Source organism: Protopterus annectens, chromosome 8.part0 (assembly GCF_019279795.1).
Source record: "Protopterus annectens isolate FY-2018-M chromosome 8.part0, PAN1.0, whole genome shotgun sequence".
Lineage (NCBI taxonomy): Eukaryota > Metazoa > Chordata > Ceratodontiformes > Protopteridae > Protopterus > Protopterus annectens.
This window is the reverse complement of record NC_056741.1, coordinates 631402661-631429062: the sequence shown is the minus strand read 5'-3', so window position 1 is coordinate 631429062 and position 26402 is coordinate 631402661. Positions and strand designations below refer to the sequence as shown.

The 26402-nt window shown below is 37.0% G+C and overlaps 1 protein-coding gene across 3 annotated transcripts in view; it reads left to right on the top strand.

Moving 5' to 3' along the window:
* The window catches only part of LOC122808957 (semaphorin-3F-like), a 961051-nt gene that overhangs the window by 438146 nt on the left and 496503 nt on the right, over positions 1-26402 (top strand). The window lies entirely within an intron of this gene.

Sequence of the window (26402 nt, the reverse complement as noted above, 5' to 3'; positions counted from 1 at the left end):
GCTTAATATATTATTGTCAATCTTTCCTGCAACACAGTTGGACTCTGTAGTGAATGCAACACATTGGTTTTGTTGTAATGGTTGGAAATCAAAAGCTGTCTATCTTGACTAATAGCTCTGAAGTTATAGTTCATTCTAAGGAAAATATATGTTATACTATGAGCCGGCAAAAATATATTCTTATCAAATGTAGTGCAGTGCGGTTCTACTTATACTTTTGCAACTAGGAATATGGAATGGATGCCAGTAATTTCCTAGATGTACACGTACAACAGGCATACTTGCTAATAATTAATTTTTCATCATTTTTTGGTTTGTTGATAATGACCCAAAAACTATTTTTGTTTGAATGAGTTGTATAAATATATAAGTCAATACTCATTGGCATTTAACAAGTTAACAAAATTTGATGCAACATCCTTCCAGTTGAACAAAAAGCTGTATATATAGCTGCACATCTATAAAATATAGCCAAAATATTGCACTGTCAACTAGCAGATTACTGCTGGTCTGAAAAACAAAAAAAAAAGTTTTTCAAACCATGAAACAATTTGGTCTATATAGCTGGGATCTGGAGTCATACAGCCCCCACTGGTGATCCATTGAGTTGCAAATAAAATAATCATTAAACACAAAATAATTAATTAAAGTAAAATTTATTATTTCAAAAAAATCAGCATCATTACTAAGGAAAGTAACTGCTTTTATATAACATCTGCATGCATGCAATCCAAAATAATATGTAATACTAAAGTAAACTGACTCTGTATACAAACCATGTTACTTAGACGTATCCATTCCTTCAGTTTCAGAAATTCTCAACAAAGTCATTCTTAGTATCCTATACATGTTTTATCCTTTATTGGCCAAATGTTGCAGAAAATAAAAAAATCAGTAGACATCCCAACAGTTAAAGTTATTGAGCCAACACTAGAAACAAATGGTTGACCAAAGGGATATCACAATTTTTATAACCTGCAGACAAAACATAAAAGATGGTTCCCTTTGGTCACAAATAGCTAAGTTGTCAAGCTCTCGTAGTTAATATAATGACTTTTACCTTTCCCACAGTACACAGGACTATGATCTAACAACAGGACACAAACATTGGATCATAAGACAGTTTATATTACTCACTTACATCAAATAAATAAATCATAACCAGCTGCCTATAGTTCACCACTACTATTTCTTTAAATGACGGAAAATTGAATAAGCTCAGTTTCTTTCAGGATCAGTTTCTCCAATTCAGTTAATGCAGAGTTACGAATAGCTGGTACAAAATTAGATTTATAAGCTAATAATCTTTACAGATTTCAGAAATATAATCCTCAACTGAAACTGGATTTAACAGAAAATTTAAGTAATCAAAACATATTAGTCAGAGATCGGTTACTTCTTGGTTTCTGTTACATGCTAAGAAAATAATAGTTTGAGTATGCATTTTCTAAATAACATTTTTAAATCTGCAAATATCTTAAACTCATAGCCATTTGGCATGGGAACAAAAACATGTCCCTTACCAATAACATCAAAATCTATATCAGAAAAAGCTCTGTTTTATCACTTAAATATACAAATACTATAAAGTGTGACCATGGAGAGCTCCTACGGTTTCTCAGATTGTTTTCATTTATGGTCTCAAACCATCTACCATGTTACTGATTTTCTTCAAAAAGCAAGAGAACATGAATTATCAGAAGTGTTGTAAGTGCAGTATCACTGTTTTTATTAATAACATGAACTGATGAGCAGTTATTTCTGCTCCTTGAGTTATTCTACACCACCATGATTTGGACCCAATACATTGCCTCACTAGGAGACATCCAAATCATATGTCAACACATTCATCACCTTTCTTGTTTTTTAGTTGAAAGTACTCATATTATTTAAAAAATGTACGACGGTATTACAGTATGTCTAAATTCATTGCATTACTGAGCACTGGAACATAACAGTAACTTAACAAAATTATCATACAATTCTTACATGCACTGTCCCCATTTTTTCTTCAAAAACAAAGTAATTTAGTCTACTAGAAGGTTATGAAACTGAACAGAGACCTGTTGGTGCTATATTTTTCTACTTATATTATTTTAATAAAGTAACATCATATACGAATATAAGTTCCTTTTTCAATGCCTTTTTAACATAGACCACCTCAAATGAAAGTTTGAATTGGTTCTACTTTCACCAGAAAATTGTTAAGTTAACTAGAGGATGGCTTCTTAAGCAAGTATTATCAGTTATTGTCTCCACTTCATTTCTTCTTAATGACTTGCTTTAAAGGACAGCTACCCCCAATGCAACTTTTCCTTTCCTAGAGTGTATTTTCCTTCTTATGGAATGATCCCTATACTACCAGATATTAAAAAAAATGACTTGAAAGCTTCTTCTGCTCTGTAGCATTTCCATCCTAGTTAGCTTTTACAATGTATACCATATTAAGGCTAATAAAATGCCATGTTACTTTAAGAATGTATCTTCCTTTCTTTTACATCATTTTGCCTATCATATTTGGAAGCTTGTTGCCAAGAAAACAGACATACAAAAATGCAGATAACTCTTTTTTGTTATTTCATACCCATTGGGATCATAAGGCAATTCTCACTCAAAATTTACAGTTCTTTTACTGTGCATTGCCATGTATAGCTGTGTTTCTTCCCTCCTTTGGGGCCTCAAAACTATTAAGCCTTTTGTAGTCCAAAGGTGGAGAATTTTGGTAACCAGTGACAGTAACTTCCCTTTATAAGCTGAGTTTTGCAAATTACGAAATATGACACTGTGACTGTTACAGGGAAGGAATGTGGTAGGAAGACAAAAAGTTAAACTTTTTAATGTATTTATTTGTTTATTTTTTATCATACTTGACAGTATTTCTTACTATTTCCATTTTAAGTGTATGGGACTATGATCTGACAGGAGAGAAGAGGGCAAATTAATCTCATCAGCTGTGCTCCTAAAGTTCATTAAGGCAGTACTTTTTCAAGGAAAATAAGATCAGGCCAGGATATTTGCTCGTATAAGGGCATTTAGAATCAGAAAATTAAATTAGTAATAAGTAATTACTGGACTGCTAGCAGGTTTGAATTGCATATAACTTAATGTCAAACATATTTTTACTTTCTGATAATAATGGTACTTTAAAAATCATATAGTACTCATTGGTCACAGCTGTAGCAAAGTACATTTAATTTCAAGGAAAAATCTCAAAAAAGCACTGCAGCTTGCTTAAACATGTCCTGGTATGGTTTGCCTGCACTTCAGAGAAGAATACATTGAAAAAGACAGAACAGACTAAAAGGGAGGTATAGCAACTGCCTTTTTAACTATAATGTCCATCATACTAAACTCAGTCTCTCAGGCATGAAAACAACTACATCATGCTTTTTTCAAAGACATTCACCAGTATGGTGCCCTCAGGAGAATGACAGTTTCAAATTTAATAACCTTTAGAAAGCACTACTCATTTCTTCTTTATTAACAGTCACAAACGTATTCTACCGCAGCCATGCCTGGTACATTAGTAACTTTAAATAATCCAAAAAAAATGACATGCCAAGTGTGTGTGTGTGTGTGTGTGTGTGTGTGTGTGTGTGTGTGTGTGTGTGTGTTACAGAAAGAGTGGTGGATCTCTGCTTATGCATTCATATGTGTTTGCCTGCACATGCTTGTGTGTGTATTATTAAAGAGAGTGTGGGATCTGTGCACATGCATGCCTATGTGTACCCACACACACACGTGTGTGTGTGTGTGTGTGTGTGTGTGTGTGTGTGTGTGTGTGTGTGTGTGTGTGTGTGTGTGTGAGAGACATTATAGATTCCGACAGGAAAACCCTAATTCTTTTGATAATCCCATATCAGACTTTGACCATGGTCAGAGAGAAGAAGAATACTTTCACAGAAGCAGAAGCTCTGGGATATTGTGCAAGTGTATATCATGTGGGAGTCCGGTAGCTGTTATAAGTATTGAATAATACAGCAACAGGTGTAGTCTGAGATTAAGTAATGCATTATTTCTGTTTTATTTAAGTAAGCAGAGCATGACCAACAGGTTATACTTCCTCATATACTTAGTAACAGAGAATGCTGTCTTAGAGATGTGACGGCTCTTGTATTATTAGATAGCTTAGAATATAAAATATAACTGCCTTAAGAATTTCATTATAGACTTTCAGTCATTAATTCTTTAAATTTCAGTATTGTTTTCTTTGTAACTTGCAAAAAAATAAGTTGTACAAATATCACAGGATCAGTGCGAGTTTTCTCCAAGGCACTAGCCACATAGTAACTGGGTCATCTTTAGCAAAATGTATTTTAGTATATTTGGTAGGCTTAAACTCTGTTTGCCCTGTTTCCCTTCTGCAAGGCATGATATCCTTGAGCAAGAATAGAACCTCAAAATTATTGCAACATACTGAACTACCAGATAAGTTAACTAAAGTCCTGTTGTAGATATGAGATGGCATTGGCAGGTTGTGATTTCTACTATGACTTGTCATGTTACAGCCTAATGAGGACCCTCCCTGCTAAAAGTTATTGATCAGGAATTCTACCCAATGAAAAAAAAAAGAGTTTATGGCGAGGTCCTCCTGTACCTACAATGTTGGGGACAGGCTTCCACTCCCCCTCGAACTTATATATACCAACTCCATGATTGCAAAATTATGAAGCAATGAGAAAATCAGTAAAACAAAGGAATCTCTGCTGGTGCACACCTAGACACTGGCAGTAATTTCCTATGGATGATAGTACTGAGAAGTTCAAAATCGGGGCTGAATCTAGTGACTTGTGTCCTTGAAGGGACATAAATGCAATCACCAGGACATTGGAACTAAACATGTGAATTTGAGAGATATAAATTAAATTGTGGTATTATACAACATTCTCCTTTCTCAGAGGTACAGTGATCTTGGAGTCAGTGTATAAATAGCAAATGGTGGGGGTCCTACAAAAGATGGTTAGAATGTACAACAATGAGTTTTGCAATTCACTGTTTTTTTTTTTTTTTTGTGACTCACAATTTTCCAAAGTGTCAGGAATCACACTTGGGGTCTTGCATTTCTGTAGATGAGATGGGGCAAAATGAAGAATGAGTCATAAGACATGGACTGAGATTTTGAACCTAAAGTACTAGTTCTTTTCTTTTATTCTGAAATATCTTTTATCATTATTTATTTATTTATTTATTTTACATTTGTTGACTGGGCTAGTCTAACTGGATATATATCCATTTTCAGTAGAGGCCCAGGGAGAAAAGCTCCAAGTTTTAATACATAGTAAAAAATCAGTCTACATAAAAGTTAAGACAGTCAAATCAGTAAAACAGAAAAAAACTAAAAAACTAAAAAAGATAAAATATGTACATTTTTTTTTTTTTTAGATGAGTAGAAGAACAATATTTTCAAGGTAGCTTAGAATAAAAGAAAGGATAAAGTGAGAAAGAGGTGGGGTAAAGATAGGAAAGGTATCGGAGATATAATAGGATGAATTAGATTATTTTCATAGGGCTAAAAAAGTTACTTTTATGAAGGGGAGGCAAAACATACACCTAAGAAGAGAGGAAAGAAAGGAAGCTTTTGAGTACTTGTTCAAAGGGTAAGTTTCCTGTCTTAAAGAGTAGCTGTGGAACTTTAGAAAATATTTATTGGGTTATTGGTTAGAGAAAGGGGGGAAGGAAAGGGAGATAGAAGACAGAAGAGCAAGCTAGTCAGGGTTAATACAGGGGCAGAGCCATTTTTTTATTAAAGTACAATTTGAGATTCTTCTTGAAAATAGGAAGAGAAGTCAGGGTTGTGATATCAGTGGGTAATGTGTTCCAGTGTTTCCCAACTGAGATGGAGAATAAGCCATCTCCTGCAGAGTTATTAGGTGTAGTAATGTTGATCAGAAGTTTGTTAGAGGAGTGTAGATGTTTCAGGTTATAATAAGGAGTAATAAGGCTGGTGAGTATTGGAGTTTTGGTGGGTTGGTACAGGGTTTTGTGAGCTATTAGTAGTTGTTGAAGTTTAATCTGATTAGGAAGTTCTAGCCAGCCAAGTTGTCTTAGATTAATGCAGTGGTGGGTTCTAAAAGGAGATCCGGTAGCAAATCTAGCAATGTTGTTGTAGGATGTAACTAGTTTATTAAGGTTTTTTTTTGACAGGTTGGTATAAATAGGACATGCATAGAGTAAAGTAGAGATTAGATGGGTCCTGGCTAGGGTAATTCTAGTAGCTGGGGTAAGAAATGGTTTAATTCTGTATAGGGTTTCTATTTTTTTGTTTACACTTTTTATAGTAGAGTTAATTTGATTCTCAAAATTGAGTTTATTATCTATTGTAATTCCTAGAAGTTTTGTGGTGGTTTCAGGGGAAATACTAGTATTGTTGTTTGAAGTGATCGAGAAATGTAGGGGGATTTGGTTACGTGTTGGGGAGAAGAGTAGAAGTTTTGTTTTCTTAGGGTTGAGTAGGAGGCAGCATTGGGAAAACCAATGTTCAACTGTGTTAAAGGCTTTTTGTGTAAGAGACTGAAGTTCCACATAAGAGGTAGCTGTGCAGATAATACTGGAGTCATCTGCATATTGTATACAGTTAGAAAAAGGGATAGCTGATTGAAGGTCATTGATAAAGATGGAAAAAAGAAGTGGACCTAAGATAGACCCTTGTGGAACACCTAGGGAAATAGGAAGGTGGTCAGATATTGAGTTTTTCCAGACTACTGCTTGTTGACGGTTTTCGAGGTAAGATTGAAACTGAGTTAAGCTGTTAGGATCCAGTGATAGATAATTGAGAATGAGGAGGAGCATTTTGTGATTTACCATGTCAAAGGCTTTAGATAGTTCAATGAATAGTGCAGAAGAAAGATTGTTTAAGTTGCGGTTTGTGTTGATGGTGTTTGTGAAGGAGAGCAGAGCAGTGGTGGTACTGTGGGAAGGTCTGAAGCCATGTTGACAGCTAGCAGGTAGGTTGTTTTGGAGAAGATGATTTAGGAGTTGTTTATGGATACATTTTTCTAAGATTTTGGCAATAGGAGATAATAAAGCAATGGGACGATAGTTAGATAGATCAATAGAGTTTCCTCCTTTGTGTAGTGGGACGATGTGGGATATTTTCCAGATATCAGGGACAGTTCCTTCATTGATGGATCTATTTATCAAAATAGAGATAGGATAAGCTACAGCTTTGGCTCCTATTTGCAGAAACTCAGCAGGGAGTTTGCCTTCAGAGGGTGAGGAGGGTTTTAGTTTTTGAAGTAGTGAAGAAATATATGATGTAGGGATTGGATGGAAGTGAAATGATGGTGGTGTATTAACAGAGAAGGAGTGTAGATTTGAGGTGTCAGGAGATAGGTGACTAGCCAGGTTTTGTATAGCATTTGTGAAGTAGGAATTAAAGGAATTAGCTATTTGTATAGGGTTATCGGGGTTAGAGTCCTGTGGGTTGGGTGTAATTGATTGGCCTGGGGATAGTAGCTTATTAATGGTGGACCAAAATTTTTTAGGTTCTTTATTGGATATTTGTTGTAGATGAAGGTAGTAGTTCTGTTTTTCAGATAGTATGGCTTTTTTGTTTTGTTCCTACATTAACAAAAGGTTTGATGGTCAGCTTGTTTTTTGGAAGTACGCCATTTTGCCCAGTTTTTGTTTCTGGTTATGATAAGTTGCCTAGTATTGTTGCTTATCCAGGGGGCAGGTTTGGTTTTGATTCTAATCTTGCGTATGGGTGCATGCTGATCTAAAATAGATAAGAATGTGGAGTATGGTGCCCTCAGCATCATTGAGAGGTAGTGACATTAGAGGAGTCCAGTTACAGTGATGTAGTTGTGTGAGAAAGAGTTCTGAGTTCAATTTTTTTTTTGAGCATAATATACGGAAAGAGGTAGGAGAAGTGATGCTAGATTTTTTTCTTATAATATAAGTTAACATGTGGTCGCTTAGATCATCTGGTAGGGTGCCTGAGGAGTAGGTTTGTTGGGGAGTATTAGTAAGTATCCAGTCCAAAATGGAATCTTTATTGCTGCTTTTGTTGGTTCTGGTCGGGCCTGAGATAAGTTGAGAGAAGCCATGGGGATTAATATGGGAAGTGGGGTTTGACTGGTTGCAATGATTCCAATCAATATTTAGGTCACCAAGTATTATTGTTTCTTGTGGGACAGTGGATGCAAGCCAGTAGAGAATGTTCTCGAGGGTGTTAATATTATTTCCTGGGGGGAGATATGTACAAATAATATAGATGGCTTTACTTTTGTTTATTTGAAGTTTAGAGCATATAAGTTTGGCATTATTGTTTATGGGGAGGTTCAAGTTAATGGTGCTGATCTATAGGTGGGTTTTGTAAAGAATAGCAATATCTCCTCCCTTTTTTGTTGTGCGGTGTAGTCTAATTATATTATAGCCTGGTGGGGTAATTTCACAGTCTTTAATAGTGGGTTTTAGCCATGTTTCAGATAGGCATAGGATGTCAAATTGGTTGACATCAAGGAGTGCATGTAGTTGTGCAGTTTTGTTGCAAATACTACGTATAATCAGATGAGCTATGGTTAGAGAGTTGGTAGATCGGGTTGCAGGTATGTCATTGACAGGGTTGTCATTGTTTTCAGTAGTTAAGGTCTGGGTGTGATGTGGGCCAGGGTTTGGATGAATATCTCCATCTAAAAGTATGTTGTGCAGTGTATGATGTTTGGGTTTAGGGTTTAAGACAAAGTAGTAGGCAAGTTTTTTTTGTTTTCAGGTTATAAAATGTTATATGAGTTAGTCTGTGATATTTATCTGGGGAGTAATTGGAAGTGTAGATGGGATTTTGGAATGTAACAGGAGATGGTGAGATAGGAGATGAGGTTTGAAAAGAGGGAAGTAAAGAGAAGGAGTGTATGGGTTGTTCAAAGTAGGTTAGGAAATAGGATGTAATAAGAGGAGTTAAGAGTAAAAGGAGGAATAAAGATTGGTTTTGAGATGGATACAATGTTATTTTCATTGTTGGGATGTGAGGTAAAAGATAGAGAATGAAGAATGGTTGGTCAGATAGAGTTTGAGATATAGTAAGTTGGAGTGAGTTAAAAGTGGATGATAGTGTTGTAATTGAAAGATGAGGTGAGATGAAGGGGAGGGGTGTTGTAATTGTGGTTGTGTAATTGGTGTCACTTGAGTAGGGGTGTGGTTTGTGGTGTTATAAAAGTAGGACCACTGGGGGTGGGTGGGAATTGGGGGTAGGGTAGGGGAGTGGAGTGAGCCCGAAGGGCGAATGGAGCAGGCAGAGACAATAGAGCAGAATGTGGAGGAAGACAATCAGCAAAGTGAGAGAAACACAACAGATAAGTCTGGTGGTTAGAAAAAGGTGGACAGAATGCAGAGGTAGGAAGGAAGAGAGTCAGGATACAAGACTGGTAGTTGCTGATAGCAGAGTGCCTGGGTAAAAGAAGAAAGGTGGAGGATAGGTGCAAGAAGAGACTGAGAACTGAGTGACTTTAAATAAGTGCTACGCTATTCAAGGACAGAAGTTTAGCAACACATATTAGGGGTGTTCAGTTTAACTGCTTTGTTGCTGATATCCTACACTCCTTCTTTCTCCAGAGGCAGGATCTGATTTTGTTGCCCTTCAAGACTGCCTGAATACAGTCATTCAGCAGATAGTATCTAGCCTTCTTAAGTGTGTCCAGGTCAAGACTGAGGATATTATCATGCATGCCACTGTTCATTCAGCACACCATTCTTAATGTATATGGGGTATACAGGTTGAAATCTGTGCTATGCAAATAGAATTATGGTGTGATACTTGCAGCATGCCAGCACTGAAGGACCACATGTGTATTATTGTGAGAGCATCTTATTACAAACTGAAATATATACCCCAGATTAAGCACCTTATATCATGATCCGACATTACACCACTGATGCACAGCCTTCTGTCCTCTTCTGTTGATTATTGCAGTTTCCCGCCAGTCTCAGTAATAGGTATGCTTCCCTTCATCATCATCATCAACCCCCTTTTTCCCATTTTCTACATGGGGTCAGGGCAAAATGTCAACTGTTGCCATCTCTCTCTTTTCGTGCTGTTCTCCTACCTTCATGACAGTCATGCCTGATTTTCACAGGTCTTCTCTCACAATCCAACCATCCCTTTCCTGGATGCCATTGTTTCCAACTGTCTACTTCCTGCCTCTCTCAAATCTTCTTCACAAGATTGCCTTCTGCTTTTCTGCACATGGTCCAGAACCACAGTAATCTGCTCTCTTTGACCTTCTCTGCAGTTAGAGCTACTTGGGATTCTGCTCTGATGTCCACATTTCTTCATCTGTCCTACAGTATGCATCCTACCACCCATCTCAAGCATCTCCATCACCTCTAACTTCCTCAAATGCTCTGCCTTTGCTGCCTAGGTTTCTATAGCATAGTCTAGTACTGGTTGCACTTCTTTGGCATTCTTCTATCATTCATTACTCCTGACACACTTAGCCAGTTGGCTGCAACACCTCTGATTCTAGTTTTGACCTCTTCATTCAAATTACCCTTCTCCTCAAACCAGCCATAGGTACTTGAAGCTGTTCACCTGTTCCACTATCCCTTTGATCTCTTCTGTCAGCTTCTTATGATTCTTTATTTTTTTTGCTTTTACTATAACAGTCTTGTCTGTACTCTGTTTTATCCCATGTGCCTTCAGTTTTGCAAACCATTCCACTATCCTTTGCTGAAGTTCTTCTTCAGAGTCTGCTTGTAATGCCACATTGTCTGCATGACTTCCTTGCCTGGTTGCATTCAGTGCAACATTCTATGGGAAAGTTTTGATTGGTATCTCTTATCCAATTGTATTCTATCTTCCTACATGATATCATTTGACTGCCTGAGGTGACAACATCAGGTTTTAAGGTCTTTGGCTTTAACTGCGTGTGCTGTATGCTGTCTTGGTCCTGTCTGTTTGAAAGATCTTCTGTTACTGTATACCATGCCTAGGCAACTCAGATCACTAACTGATATACTGCAGGTTGTTTGCAGGATTCAGCTGTTGCCTTTGGCAGCACTGTTGGAATCAACCAATTTTCTTGATTTGAGGCTACAAGACTAATATGGATGCCTCTGAAATATTATCTATAAGGAGATTATTTTTAAACACATAGTTCCCATTTCAGAAAGGCTACTGTGAAGTGTATGCAGGGTGTACACCTTGTGGTAACCATTTCCAATTCAATGGCATCCCTAACACAGTGCTTAAACACAAAGATATGCATCACCATGGTGGTCTGTCTCTATGCCCATGCTAAATGCTAATGAAGCATCCCAGTGAAGCAGTTTATTAATGCTAATTAGCCACGTGTTCTCCACAGGAAATGCTGATGGTAAGGCATTTATGCAGCCAATTAATTTAGAGAATCACTCAGCTGCATAAAGTAACATGACCACTGGTGTTAACATAGTCAAAAGCTAATGTGCACTAATTGTGGTAGATGTTACATGCTGGGTAGGTTATCATATAGGCAGTGTTGATATGTGTGTGTGTGTGTGTGTGTGTGTGTGTGTGTGTGTGTGTGTGTGTGTGTGTGTGTGTGTGTGTGCACCTGTGCGTCTGTGTGGCTGCATGTGTAAGTGTATACTTCAGCATTTGTCTGCCAGGGAAGTTGCAGGAGAGGGGTAGGGTAGGTTTATGTGAGTATGTGAGCATGTGTGTGTGTGTGTGTGTGTGTGTGTGTGTGTGTGTGTGTGTGTGTGTGTGTGTGTGTGTGTGTGTGTATTTGTGTGGCATATCTGTGCTTGCGCATTATTATAAGGTAGTGGGTGAGTGTGTCCAGGAGTGGGATGGAGAGGGATGTGTATGGGTAGGCAGGCTGGCATACTTCCACAAACCCCCAGGCTAATTACCAAGTATTGAAATGTGTTTGTGTATATACCATGTATGTGTGTGTGTGTGTGTGTGTGTGTGTGTGTGTGTGTGTGTGTGTGTGTGTGTGTGTGTGTGTGTGTGTGTATGTCTTTGTCTATACCATATGTGTGTCTGTGTATACCATATATATATATATATATATATATATATATATACATACATATATATATATATATATATATATATATATATATATATATATATATATATGTGTGTGTGTGTGTGTGTGTGTGTGTGTGTGTCAGACTGAATAAGGGTGAGTGTCTATGCCACATATAGCTATCATAACTTGTTTTAATAATTTGTCTGCAAAATTGCTTTTGCCATGCATTTTTGTGTTTTTTAGACACCTGTTTGTTTTTACTTCAGACCATATAAATAGAGAAGTTAGAACAATGCAGCTGCACATCAGAATGAAGTATCTGGACAAGTGGGAGGGGTTTGGAAGAAAATTTCCATAAAAATACTAAATATTTACTAGGCAGCCCTTAGTACAACAAGGTAAAACTGCAGTTAGTAGTGTTACTCACAACTGAAGTTTCCTAATATTATATTAAAATAACAATGAAATGCATATGTTTGATCACTGGAGCTCTAAACAGAAAATACATGGCGGGCCAAGACTGTGCTACTAAAAAGTTCCTTTCTAAAAAAGAAGACAGCTGGTAGTATGAAGCAAAACCTTGACCTGCACCTCTCAATACAGACAGTTCTAAATAGCTTGAGCCTTTCTATTCCTACTCCTGTGCATAGGGAAAGAACTGAAAAAATTATAGAGAAGAGGAAATCCACAATTTCCATAAATATACTCGCATAACATTTAAAGCAACTTTATATATATGCTTTAAAGTTTTACTTTGTTGAGAGGTTATTTTGATGCATGGAAAACTTAAAGCATAATTTATTTTAGGTTCTGTTCTGTTTTAGGTTGACAGTTGAAAAGCTAGCACAATCTTAAAGAAAGATTTAATCTAGGGGAGGTGGAGCAGATAACCTTTCTGTCAGCAAACAGTACAGGATAGTGTTATGTATTTGACAAGCTGTGCTCTTAAGGACCTGATGCCTCTTGTGGCATTACTAAGTGGAAGTTTATGAGGTGCTTTTTCCCTATTAGATGCATTCTACTATCTACACTATTGCAACTGCAAGACAAAGGGCCTTGCCTACTACCTTAGCAAGAATTCATAAGAAACCTACATGGGGTGCTGTTCTTAACATTGCTGCATTGGTGAGTGATGCTCTAAATATTGATGACTATTGTATGATTGTGTCTCATATACAAGAAAGTTTAAAATTGCACTGCTTGTGGGATTTACCTTATCCGTGAGTTGGTGAGATCTCGGGTCGTCATATAAAGGTAGGAATGGGAGAAGGTTAGAGCCACCATCATGCTGGGAGTACAAGCAGACTTGCCCTCCTGCAAAAAATTATGCTTTTGGTATTTTTATAATCATAACTGTGACTCTTAGGGTCAAGTAATTCTGAGGTATTATGATCTATATTATGTGAATCAGCAACAGTTCAATTCATAGGAAGCCACCCCGATGTTATGACATGGACAAATCTCTTAAAATGGCCTAGAACACTTAGTGAGTAAAACCACATTTCCTGCCATCTCCATGTGATTCTATGGGGTTAATATAATACTGCTTTCCCCTATTTGAAGAAAACTAAGTAAATACTATACTATTTTACCTGTGGTGTACATAATGGAGCTTGTATCATTTTTGTAGCTTTTTTCTTAAATATGTTTAAATTGTGTGCAGACTTGCACTGTAAATCTTCTCACAGTCCTATATAGTTGTCTTTTTTATCCTTGATTCTCTATGGCCTAGATTATATCTCTTTCCTCTAAACTGAGAAACATATGAAATGAATGAAGAATTTAGAGGAAAAAGAAAACATGCATTTGCTATGCATTCCACCTGATATAAATGCTAACCCATATAGCACTGTTTTTGTTTGACACTTGTGACTGCCTATTACATATCTATAATCTACACACTTTTGTTGACAAACCACCCAAAAACAGAGGGTACTGATAGTATATCTCCGACTCACAAATGTGAGAGCTGATGTTAATATTAAAAGCGTTTATTTGAAACAAAAAGTTACGTTACTTGTGTGTAGTGTGCGACTTCTTGTTTCCTGGTTTACATATCTATAATCTGTAAGTTTTTGACTGTGAAACCACAATATTATTTGAGATTTTCGTAGAAACTGTTTTCCTAGTACGTTATTTTATTTGTCTTGATGCGAGAATTCTTCATCGTAATTAGGGTGTGGGGTGAAGCAAATAGGAAACGAGTGTTATCATCAGAAGATACAAGAGGTTATTCATGGTAATTTACTGAGTGATAAGAATAAAGAAAGATCCACAAACATTTCTATATAAACAGAATAGTGGCAGTTACATGACCAGTTATGTGCCTGCAACCCATATGTTGGGATGGGTCTAAAGACTAAGGGTAGGCCACATCCCTCCCTGCAACAAACCTGCATCATACTGGGAATCCCACGCATCCTTTCCACATTGCCTTCAGATATTGGAGATACCAGAATACTGTTGGCACAGTTTGATGGTGATCTTTATTTGAGTTAATAATTTTTTTACGTTATTTTCAGGGTGCTGCAAGTCATGGGCCCACATTCGGAAAGCATTATAGAGATACTCAAGCATGGCTTGGGCCTTAAAGTGAACAGATCCCTGGTTTAATTCAGTTTTGCCCAAGTGAACTAAACAAATTTATTAATGTTAAAGACTGCTTTTAATCAGATAAAATTAACATATTTGGTCATCAGATAAAACAGTGAAGTTTCAGGCTACCTGGACCAGTTCTTGTTATTGTGTCTGGTTCCAACAGTTTAGCATAGAGGGTAAGAGAGGTTTCCTTTTTGCAACTTTTTTTGAACAATAAGACTTTTTATTTCTCTTTTTGTGTAATCATCATGGACAACAGCATCAATTATATTGTCATGTTGGTCAGTGACCAGCAAACAGTGTACAGTGTGTACAGGGTGAGTTGCTCCATAGGATACAGTAAAGCCCTGGGTCTCACCCAAATGACCCAGCATCAGTTAGCTGTTCAAGAGCAGAAGGATCTGCCCTGGGGCAGTAGAATGAATGCTGACTAATTTTCTGAGATGGATTTTATCTGCCCTGGAAGTCATTCCTCTGTTTGTGGTGCCATTGTTGAGAAGCTGTGGTATGTGGAGTGATGGTTATTACAGGGAATGGATAGGGGTCAGAGATGATTGTGACCTCAGGTTGTAGTTTGTTGTTCTCATGGTCAGATGGCTTATAGCTAAGGCAGGACAGAAGTAAAGTACATCTCTGTTTAAAGGTAAACCATTTAGCTTTAGCCAGAACTGAACAGTGATGTTCTTTAGGATGGGCAATGGTAATGAATCTGCATATATGGTTGAATGTTGTTTGGAGAGTGGTTAGGCTTTTCTTGGATGTGTTATGTATGATAGGGATTCAGTACTCCAGCTGAGTGAGTCAAACTTCCTCACCTATGGCATTCCTGCCTTCTCATGAAAGGAAGTGGGATAACTTTTTTGTCCCGAATAGGAAGAAGTTGATTCTGGATTTTACTGTGTTGATATGTGGAACTCTAAATTTAGAGTTTAATCCAGCCATAAGCCAAAGTATTTAAAGTATGCTGTTGTTCAGTGAGATAATGAATAAATGGTGCACTGCAGACATACACCATTCATTGTCAAGGCCAGTATACTGTCATATGCATGCCATATACCTAGGAAGCACAACATCTCCAAGGTCAGTATACTTTGTCATATGCATGCCATATACCCAGGGAGCACAGCATTGTCAAGGCCAGTATACTGTGTCATATGCCTGCCATATACCTAGGAAGCACAGCATCGTCAAGGCCAGTATACTGTATCATATGCATGCTGTATACCTAGGAAGCACAGCATTATCAAGGCCAGTATACTGTGTCATATGCATGCCATATACCTAGGAAGCACAACATCGTCAAGGCCAGTATACTGTGTTATATGCCTGCCATATACCTAGGAAGCACAGCATCATCAAGGCCAGTATACTTTGTCATATGCCTGCCATATACCTAGGAAGCACAGCATTGTCAAGGCCAGTATACTGTGTCATATGCCTGCCATATACCTAGGAAGCACAGCATCATCAAGGCCAGTATGCTGTGCCATATGCATGCTGTATACCTAGGAAGCACAGCAACATCAAGGCCAGTATACTGTGTCATATGCATGCCATATACCTAGAAAGCACAGCATCGTCAAGGCCAGTATATTGTGTCATATGCATGCCATATACCTAGGAAGCACAGCATCGTCAAGGCCAGTATATTGTGTCATATGCATGCCATATACCTAGGAAGCACAGCATCGTCAAGGCCAGTATACTGTGTCATATGCTTGCCGTATACCTAGGAAGCACAGCATTATCAAGGCCAGTATACTGTGTCATATGCATGCCATATACCTAGGAAGCACAGCATTGTCAAGGCCAGTATACTGTGTCATATGCCTGGCATATAACTAGGAAGCACAGCATTGTCAAGGCCAGTATACTGTGTCATATGCCTGCCATATACCTAGGAAGCACAGCATCGTCAAGGCCAGTATACTGTGTCATATGCATGCCATATACCTAGGAAGCACAGCATCGTCAAGGCCAGTATACTGTGTCATATGCATGCCATATACCTAGGAAGCACAGCATCTGTACATCTAGAGCTGAAGGGAAAACTTGTGTCAGGAGAACAAATGTGAAGAGGAAACAGGGAAATGACATAAAGTGCCCCATAACAACAAAAGAGTAGTAAGAATCAAAGGGGACGGGCATAATGTGAAACAAGTAAAGTGCACATGCACAAATATTAGAGCAGAACAAAAATAATATTTTCTGGCCAGGAGAAATATTTTTGTCTTTTGATTTTTTTTTTTTTTTTGTTAGTAAGAGACATCTTGAACAATACATGGGACTCAGTGGAGAAGTATCTACGCATGGGATATTAGGTAAAGATAGATGCGTAGGTGTACATATAAATAAATAAATGGAACAGACTAGCCAAGGAGAGAATAGGTGGTGACATAGCAGACAAGAAAAAAAGTCTGACATCAATGTGAAAGAAATGATAAGCAGTTGGTAGGGATGACTGCAAGGGGGAGAGTTGAAATAAAGGTGATAATATAGCAGAACCGGCATGCAATGGCTGCAGAGAGATGGTATTCTTGGACTGACTGATTGCATACTAGACCCTTTGTTAGGTAAAAGAGTGCTACAGAAGAGACTATTAAACACAACTGTTCTTCTTCTGTTACAAAATAATTTGCATTTGGCCAGAGGACTTGGTGGAGGAATTCTGTTTTCACAAGATATGACAAAGGATGCTTATCTCTCTCACAAATTACAGTATTAATACTTTTGATGTGCATCCCATGACTTTTGCCTTTATATTCTAATACAGATTTTCAAGATCATACACATGGTGTCATTTAATAAGAAGGCACCTTTTACCCTTCCTCACATTCTAGGAGGTGGCTCCCTGTGATGTCTCTGAGTCCTGCTTTATTGTATAGCATACTCATGGGGAGGGAGTAATCAGCTTCTAACAAGGAGAGTTATCACTGGATTGTAAAATCTAATATTAGAATTAAATATAAATTAATAAATGTTCTTAGTATATTATGCATTACTTCTAAGATTATGGAGTAAATGAATAAGTAAGTTTGTAAGTTTCCTTTTACATTCATAATAAGTTAGTCAGTTGTTACGTTCTTTCAATTAAACAAATGCATACATGTATCCACAAACCATTTTCAAAATCTACAGTTAAGCACAAACATTTCAATCCTTCATAGCAAACAGGAACACAAGCAAGTTGCTGCTCAAGCACCTTTTGCAGGTGGTTTGTCTGTCCATTAGTCAGCTCAGCCTAGTGATGTTAACACCATTAACTATGTCAGGGGTTGGCTGAGGCACACAGAATGCCTAATATAATAGAACTAGTTTATTCTTCTGCTACAACAACTACTCCCGTGTAGCATTAAAAAATGCTGTGCCATAAAAATATAGACAGATTTCTAGCCATGGGTTTGTCTGACCCCAGAACATACCTCTCAACCTCTTAAGACAATAAAATCTGGGCAAAGCCAAAAATAATTGGGAGGCAAAGGCTCAAAAAAGGGACAGATTTTAAATATTGCTCTAATAAACTTAGAAAGATTCTACAATAACAAGATTTATGTTTGCATGCTTTTTCTGAATGATATGAAATCTGAAACTCAAATGTCTTTCATTATTTAATGATTTCAGTCCTCAGTGATTTGCCAGAAAACCGCAAATTTTATAAGGAACAGCCCAACAATATGAGACAAAAATCTGGACAGTCTGTGAAAATCTGGTCAATTAAGAGGTATGCCCCAGAATCACAGATGTGTCACTTTATTTTATTCTATTTATATATTTTTTTTCAGAAAGCAAGGCCTGACTCTGAAAGGAAGCCTCATATTTACTAAGTCTGCATTACAAGAAATGAGAACAACTGCTGAAGTCAGAGGTTTTATCAGTAAAATATAGTATCTAGTAAATCTGTCTCTGTCAGTTCAGCTTTTGCCATCTGACAGATTGTGGCTTGCAAAAGCCACAGAACAGAGGTCAAAGAGCTTCCATTTCTTTCGATCTACAAACTGGATGAACATAGTGAGTTTACTGTCATCCTACATTCAGGGTCTGATAGCATAAGCTAGCCATGAATGATAAACTTGCATAATATTTAAGTTATAATGTGTACTGGCTACTCTCAATCAGTGCACCATTTTGGCCAAAGACAGTATAAAGTATTGCATATTTTTATGCATGTCTTAAATAGACTCAGCAAGGTGTGGTATGTATACCTGCATGCATGCACTGCAAGTGAGCAGAAGTGACTATATGATGCCAGATGTCATCATCCAAGGTGTGAAGAGAATATCAAATACTCCATGTACACTTGAATAATGATACATTGTGTATGGTGTATTTTGTTTAGTTTATGGGTTAGGGTTACTCTGATATGGTGACGTGACATGCTATCATTCCATAACTGTAGGATTCATAAGCAGACTAAATTAATGAGTACAAATACACCTCAACTGTACTAAAAAACAAATAAATGAAGACAGAAAACTATAGCATAATAATTTTCAGAACAATAGTAAACACAACCCAAAAAAATTAAGGTCATCCATTAAAGAAATCTTACATCACAGCCAAAAATTCATCCCTAACTCCACTCCCAATAACTCACGACTCAAAACTGCAATAGAATTCAACTCTTATTTCATAGATAATATAGCATCCCTAACCAAAGAATCTGCAGCATCCAATCCCAACCCTTCCCTATAGGCACATGTCACCACATCCAGTTTCACCTCCAAACCTGTGTCCACATCCTATATAAAATTATTCCTAAACAAACATCATGATCCCCACTTAAACAGCTGATATGATCAGACATGCCCACAGGGACAATGATTGTTACTGATATGCCAACACATCCATTTGTGGAATAATTGATGTGTTCACAGTATCTGTGGTCTGCATACGTATCTGTATTTGTGTGTCTCCGACACATGCAAATAGTGATGTCCTGTAGCACCGAATACATGCATGTTTTGTTTGTTTGATGTCCAACAAACATGCACATTTCCAGTATATACAATAGTCCATAAATGATTCAATTGATTGGACATCATGCCTCATTTTTATGCACAGTCATGCTAGACTATATGACAACATGTCAGATAATTAGCACACGACTGAGACTTATCCTGTATGTCTATGTGTGTTGCTGAACTAGACGCTGCCCATTTGCAACAGTTGTAGTATTGGCAAGGAACATTTCTCAGCCTTGTCTATGTCACCTGATGCATCTGCATACCATAACTGCTTCATTAGGAGGACAAGTATTGTCTTTCAATCACTCATGTTTGTTTGTGCACCGCGTTACATTGCTCCTCAGCCATAGCACAGGAATGTAGTACTGATTCAAAATCTAGTACTTTAAGGGAAACCCAGCAATATTTGTAAATCTGTAAGAATTCATGTGGTAGCTCCTGCATTTTCTTCAGTATGCTGCATTGCTGGTTGTGTAATGTTTTCTGGCTACATACAACCATCATCTGTGTGTTTGTGTACCATGTATCTGGAATATACTGATACTTTTGCCTCTATACTCAACGCTATGTGCTGCATATGTTACTCATCATGCCTTACATGCCAGTTTGTTTCTATGCATTGTAAAACCAGGTCCCCCACATACTGTTGTGCAGTCACATAACGTGCCCTGAGATAACATTTCATATATGTAACTGTTTTGATAACTGCATATAATATCTGAATCATGTAGGGTTTTGCCAAGCAGATCTATGGGTGATCCTTTCTCTTGGTGAACACCTGGTGATATATATGAGTATTGTGAATATTCCTAAGGTGCTACGCACAAATATTTATTTTTTTACTGACTGATTGATTGATATTTGTTGACCAGGAAAGTAAGAATGGGTATTGGTGAACGTTTTCAGCAGAGACCCAAAGAGAAAAGCTTCAAGGTATCGTATTTAATGCAATCAGTATTTATAGTAACACATTTTATAATGCAGTTTCAGTGAGTAATAACATAGTAGTCAGTGAAAATGTTGAACCAGGCAAAAAAACACCTTGTAAGCTGCAAAAAATACACTTCCAAAAGTTTTCTTTAGCGCTTTCATCCACCTTTATTAGTCGTGAACTTCTTCAGAATAATTTACATCACATAAATATTACTTAAATAGTATTGTCACCGGAAATGATCTCATTACTAATTAAATAGTATAGTATTTATCTTGTTCTTTGAATATTCCCATATTTACATGTTTGTACTAAATCTAAGTATTTACAACTTCTGATTTACAAAGTTGAATAACTAAAAAGTCTATGTTTCTTGTTAATTATCTAAGAAAGATACAAATAACGCTTTAGCGAGACATTCTTTAATATGCAGGGATTTCAAAAAATTCGAATTCTTCATCTTAGACACAGTAAAGAAGGGATTACTGACAGGGGACCTTAATAATATTTTGGAATGCAAAGAAACTTTGTGGCAGTTAATATTTGGAGCTGATGTAGCCCCAGGACTCAACGAAGTAATAAATTTAAAATGTTTTCTGATACATAGATAATTAACAAGAAACATAGACTTTTTAGTTATTCAACTTTGTAAATCAGAAGTTGTAAATACTTAGATTTAGTACAAACATGTAAATATGGGAATATTCAAAGAACAAGATAAATACTATACTATTTAATTAGTAATGAGATAATTTCCGGTGACAATACTATTTAAGTAATATTTATGTGATGTAAATTATTCTGAAGAAGTTCACGACTAATAAAGGTGGATGAAAGCGCTAAAGAAAACTTTTGGAAGTGTATTTTTTGCAGCTTACAAGGTGTTTTTTTGCCTGGTTCAACATTTTCACATTTTGAGTTGGTCCGTGTTTTTTGAGTGTAACATAGTAGTCAGTATAATAAAATTTGTGTTGATACTTACAAGCATTAATGTAGAAGCAGTTTATTGAGAATTTACACATAGAGTGGTGTATAAGATAGGTAGAAATAATTTAAGAAGTGCAACAGAGTGTGGTATTAGAAGGGATAAACAAATTTAAGTGTTAGTAAAGAATGGAATAGTAATCTGGTTGTGCTAATTAGAAGTAGGGGTAGAAGTTTCAGAAGTACAACCAAGTGAGGTATTAGAAAGGGATAAGCAGGTTAAGTGATTTAGTACTTTAAAGGGAGGTAAAAAAACGGTGATGAAGGATGTTAGGAGAGCTATATCCAGATGAGGATCAGGGACAAAGCCAGGAGGCAGGAAGGATGTCTTTTATTAGTGGTTTGAAAAGATGAAGGTGAAAGACAGACATGACTGATGCGGGAATTGTAATACTTTAAAACTCCTGTAATGGAGGCCCATGAAATATATATATATATATATATATATATATATATATATATATAGAGAGAGAGAGAGAGAGAGAGAGATTTGCAAAGGACCCATTAAGAACATATCAGTGTTTTATCCACAAGTGCCTTCTGTGGAAGGTTGGGCACTGGGCTGGCAACTCGACACTGTTAAATTCCACTGCCAATCATGAGCGGACAGATGATCCGCTGTGGCGACCCCTAATCGGGAAAAGCCGAAAGAAGAAGAAGAAGAAGTGTTTTATCCACATAAGGTTCAAAAGAATGCAGGGAAGCCTAACCAATCAGACTTCAGTACACATGGTTATGTCATGCTAGAAGAAGATACTGAAACAGAATTGCAGGAAAAAAATCAAATAAAAGAGAATTTATTAGTAAAACAATAAACGAATTCCCAAAGCCCAGAAAGATTTCCCATCACAAAGTCATAGGCTGGAACCACCACAAAGACTGGAACAAAAGAGACATTCTTTTTAAACCATGGATTATTACAACAAAAGCAGACAGCCCCCACGGAAACCCAGGAGAGGCATACACATTTACTGAACAGTGCAAATTAATGTCACAACAACAGAAATAGTTGGTTATAAAGCAGTAATAATGAGCCTTTTTCATTAGACAATTAGAAAAGTATTCTAGCACTGTGAGACAGTCTAAGGTGATGAATATTTTAGTAAAATTATTGATAATACTGAGGTACCAGTGTTACAGAGAAGGTTTACTTTTATTCCTAGTCACCACAACAATATTTCTAAAGCACTAAAAGCATTACAGTAATTATATAACAGGGATCTGAACTTAAATGTTTTGAGAGCACAAGGGCAGTTTTCTTCCGATTGTTGCTTAAAAATAATGTTTATACCCCTTTTTTTATCCATTAATAGACAGTTTTGAAAAAAAAGTTTGATCATGATATAAGAAGATTTTTGAAACTCTGTGGACTAGACAATATAATAAAATTAAGTTTCCTAATTAAAATAGACATCAAAGAGAAAAAATGAAACAAGTGACATTAGATATGGATATATGAAGGCTGAGAAGGAGGGAACCATTACTGTTATGGAAAATACTGAATACACAGGATGTTAAATATGCAAAGCAGAGATGAGATTGCAGTTTGAGTTAATGCTCACAGCATGATATAATGCCTGCATTTATATTATGAAAAGACATTTTTCAGATGTGCTATTGGAAGGGGTTATTACTGATGCAAGCTATAATTTTTATGTGGTTTCTAATCCAGTCATTCCTGCAGTGTTTGGAATTCCTGAGATGTATGTGAATGAGATGATTTTTCCTTATAGGCCAGTCATAACAGCATCAGGGTCCAAGACTGAACCAAAGGGCTTAATAGGAGAAAAAATGCTGAATCATTTTCTGGTCACGATACCCTGAAATGTGAAAGATAATTCAGAGATGATACACAAATTCAGTACTGTTATTGTAGAGCCCAGGATCATTTTATTACTCTAGATATCAAGTCCCTCTCAAGTGTGAATCCCCAGGAGGATGGGATATTCCAAATCAGTTTATGAGGTACAAGGGTTGTCTGACTGAAGATACGTTGTGCATGACAGTGAGAATAAGTACACTGTATTTCATAAATACTGGATTTGTCAAACCGCAGGAGTAACAATGGGACCATGTATCGCTCCACAGATTGCCAGAGTTTGTATGGCTCAGTGGGGAGATGCATATGTGTATAATAGATTTATGATCCCCATCGGGTAGCAACAGCATTTTTAATATATATATATATATATATATATATATATATATATATATATCTATATATATATTTATAGTATTTTTTTCATGTGGAGGGGTACTGTACACATGTTGCATGGTTTCTTAAAATATCTGAACAATAGTACTACTTACTTGCACTTTAACATGGAGTTTTTGGATACATACATACCATTCCTAGACATTGAGATTCATAAAGTACCATTGTCGGGAGGATATTGTTACATTCTAGTACATTTATACATTTTTGAACTATGATAGTAGATATGCCAATTATCTGAAGTTAAACATTTTTTCTGAGCTAGAACTTCAGCAAAGGATGGGAGAATGTAATGCAAAACTGAAGGCACATGGGATGAAACTAAGCGCAGAGAAGATGGTGGTAATAGCAGCAAATTAAGGAAATGAGAGGAAGCTGAGAATAGGGATCGAAGGGAAGATAGTGGAATGGGTAAACAGCTTCAAGTATCTGGGAGGGGTGGTTGAGGAGAAGAGACGTCTGAATGAAGAGGTCAAAGCTAGAATCAGAGGGGCTGCATCAGACTGGCATAGCATGTCAGGTGTAGTCTATGACAGAAGAATGCCAAATAAGCTGAAAAGTAAGGTGTACAAGACAGTGGTGTAACCAGCACTACTGTATGGTACAGCAACCTGGGCAGTAAAGGCAGAACAGTTCAAAAAGCTAGATGTGATGGAACTGAAGTGCCTGAGAAGGGGGGTAGGATGCACACTGTGGGACAGATGAAGAAATGATGATATAAGAGCAGAAGGCAAAGTAGCTCCAGTTGTAGAAGAAAATAAAAGAGAACAGATTACGATGGTTTGGACATGTGCAGAAAATCAGAAGACAATCTGGAGAGGAAGATTTGGGACAGACAGGAAGAAGGTAAGAGGAAGCGAGGATGTCCAGCAAAGAGGTGGATGGATTGTGTGAAAGAAGATCTGTGACAGTCAGACATGAGTGTTATAGAAGGCAAGAGTGTGGCACTGAATCAAGAGAGTTGGTGAGAGTTAACACGATACCCAGACCCCATGTAAAAAATGGGAAAAAGTGGGGCTGATGATGATGAAACTTTGTAAAAAGCCAACCAATAAGAATTTCTCATGTTTGCAATGAAGATACAGAATTTGTAGATAACACCATTCTACTTTGAAAGATATTTGTTGTTATATATTATCAGGGTCTTTTTAATTTCTCCAAGTCATTTTGGTTTCTAATATCATGATGGGAATGGACCCCGTAAGGGTAATTCAGTGGCTAGTGTAGTTGCCGCCAACAGGTGTAAACAATGTCCATGTGTTCTTTAGAATGCTATATTGCCCCACACATGAGACAATAGAATAAGTCCAACATTACCCCTAATGGGGGGTACATCCAAATAATGACTTTCAGCTTTTCCTCGTTAGGGGTTGCCACAGTGGAATTCCAGTCTGCTAATAATTGGCAGTGGATTTTTACAGTGCCAAGTTGCCAGCCCGACACCCAACCTCCAAAGAAGGCACACCCATTCACGCACGCACCTACCTGCATGTCTTTAAACGTCACTCGACCGCGGGGAGGACATGGAGACTCCACACAGAAGGCGCTTCAGCCGGGAATTCAGCATAATTATTCTGAATGTTAAAAAAAAAATTGTTGAAAAAACTGGAATATGCTGGGGACATGTACTGGTCCAAAAGGCTGTTGGTGAAAAGCCCCAGTTTCTTCACTGTAAAACTGATAATCTTCAGTCCCTCCTCATAAGAGGTAGAGATTTACTATGGCAAATTATATTAGGGTTCAGACTATTAAACTAAAAGGGACCAACCCTTGTGTTATCTGCAATGCCTCTAGATTTGTTGCTGACAGCCCCTTGTGCCTGCATTTTATTTTAAAACAAATAAACAGTAATAATGATGGATACATTCATTTGTGAGAGAATGGTTCATATGGCTGCTTGTTCTAAGAGTGATGCATTCTGTGATGGCCATATAAGTAAGAATCTGCACAGTACATATCGAACCACTGATATTCCATAAAAAGACAGGAAGAATGTAGTGTATTATATAGATGCCCAGATTTTAAGCAATTTTCTTTTTCATGTACTTAAAAGAATTATTTCAGAAAGGGGCAGTGATACTGAAACAAAACTGGGTTACACGGAAGTACAGTGTTATCTGATGCTAGCAGCCAACACCTCCCCTGGTCTAAATTAATATTTAGTGTTAAATATAAATTGAAAGAGTGAAGCAGGTATAAATGACAGTGGCCATGTTAACCTGAATATTCTTCATATTATAAGTTAGCAGGGTAAGGTTTGATTATTACTTGTGGATGGAAGATCTCCTGTGAATATTAATAGATCATTTTAAACTTTTTATAATCTGGTTTATATGTATATCTGTAGATCTGAATGTGATTTTAACATTTTTTCTTAATAATAACAGTTTTTATTGGTGGTTTTGTCATGCGACACTATGGACTGCTATTTAATCTACATGTGATGGTTCATTTATTGTCTGAAGCATTTCCACATCACTTGTAAGGAGTGAAAGGGCTCAGCCCTTTGTATTGTATTTAACAGTTTGTAGTGTTTGTCCAGTTATGTGTCATGATCATTAACATCAAACTGAAGGATTTGTAAGGCAGTTATATGTAACCATTTGATATTGTGAGATTCATTAGTATTAGACTGAATGACCACAAATGCAGAAATGCCAACTTAAAATAATCTAAGATGGAAATTGATATTCTCAGAATATTTCCTTATCTCAGAGGCATGAGATCTTGCAGTTGCTATGTATAAGTCAAGG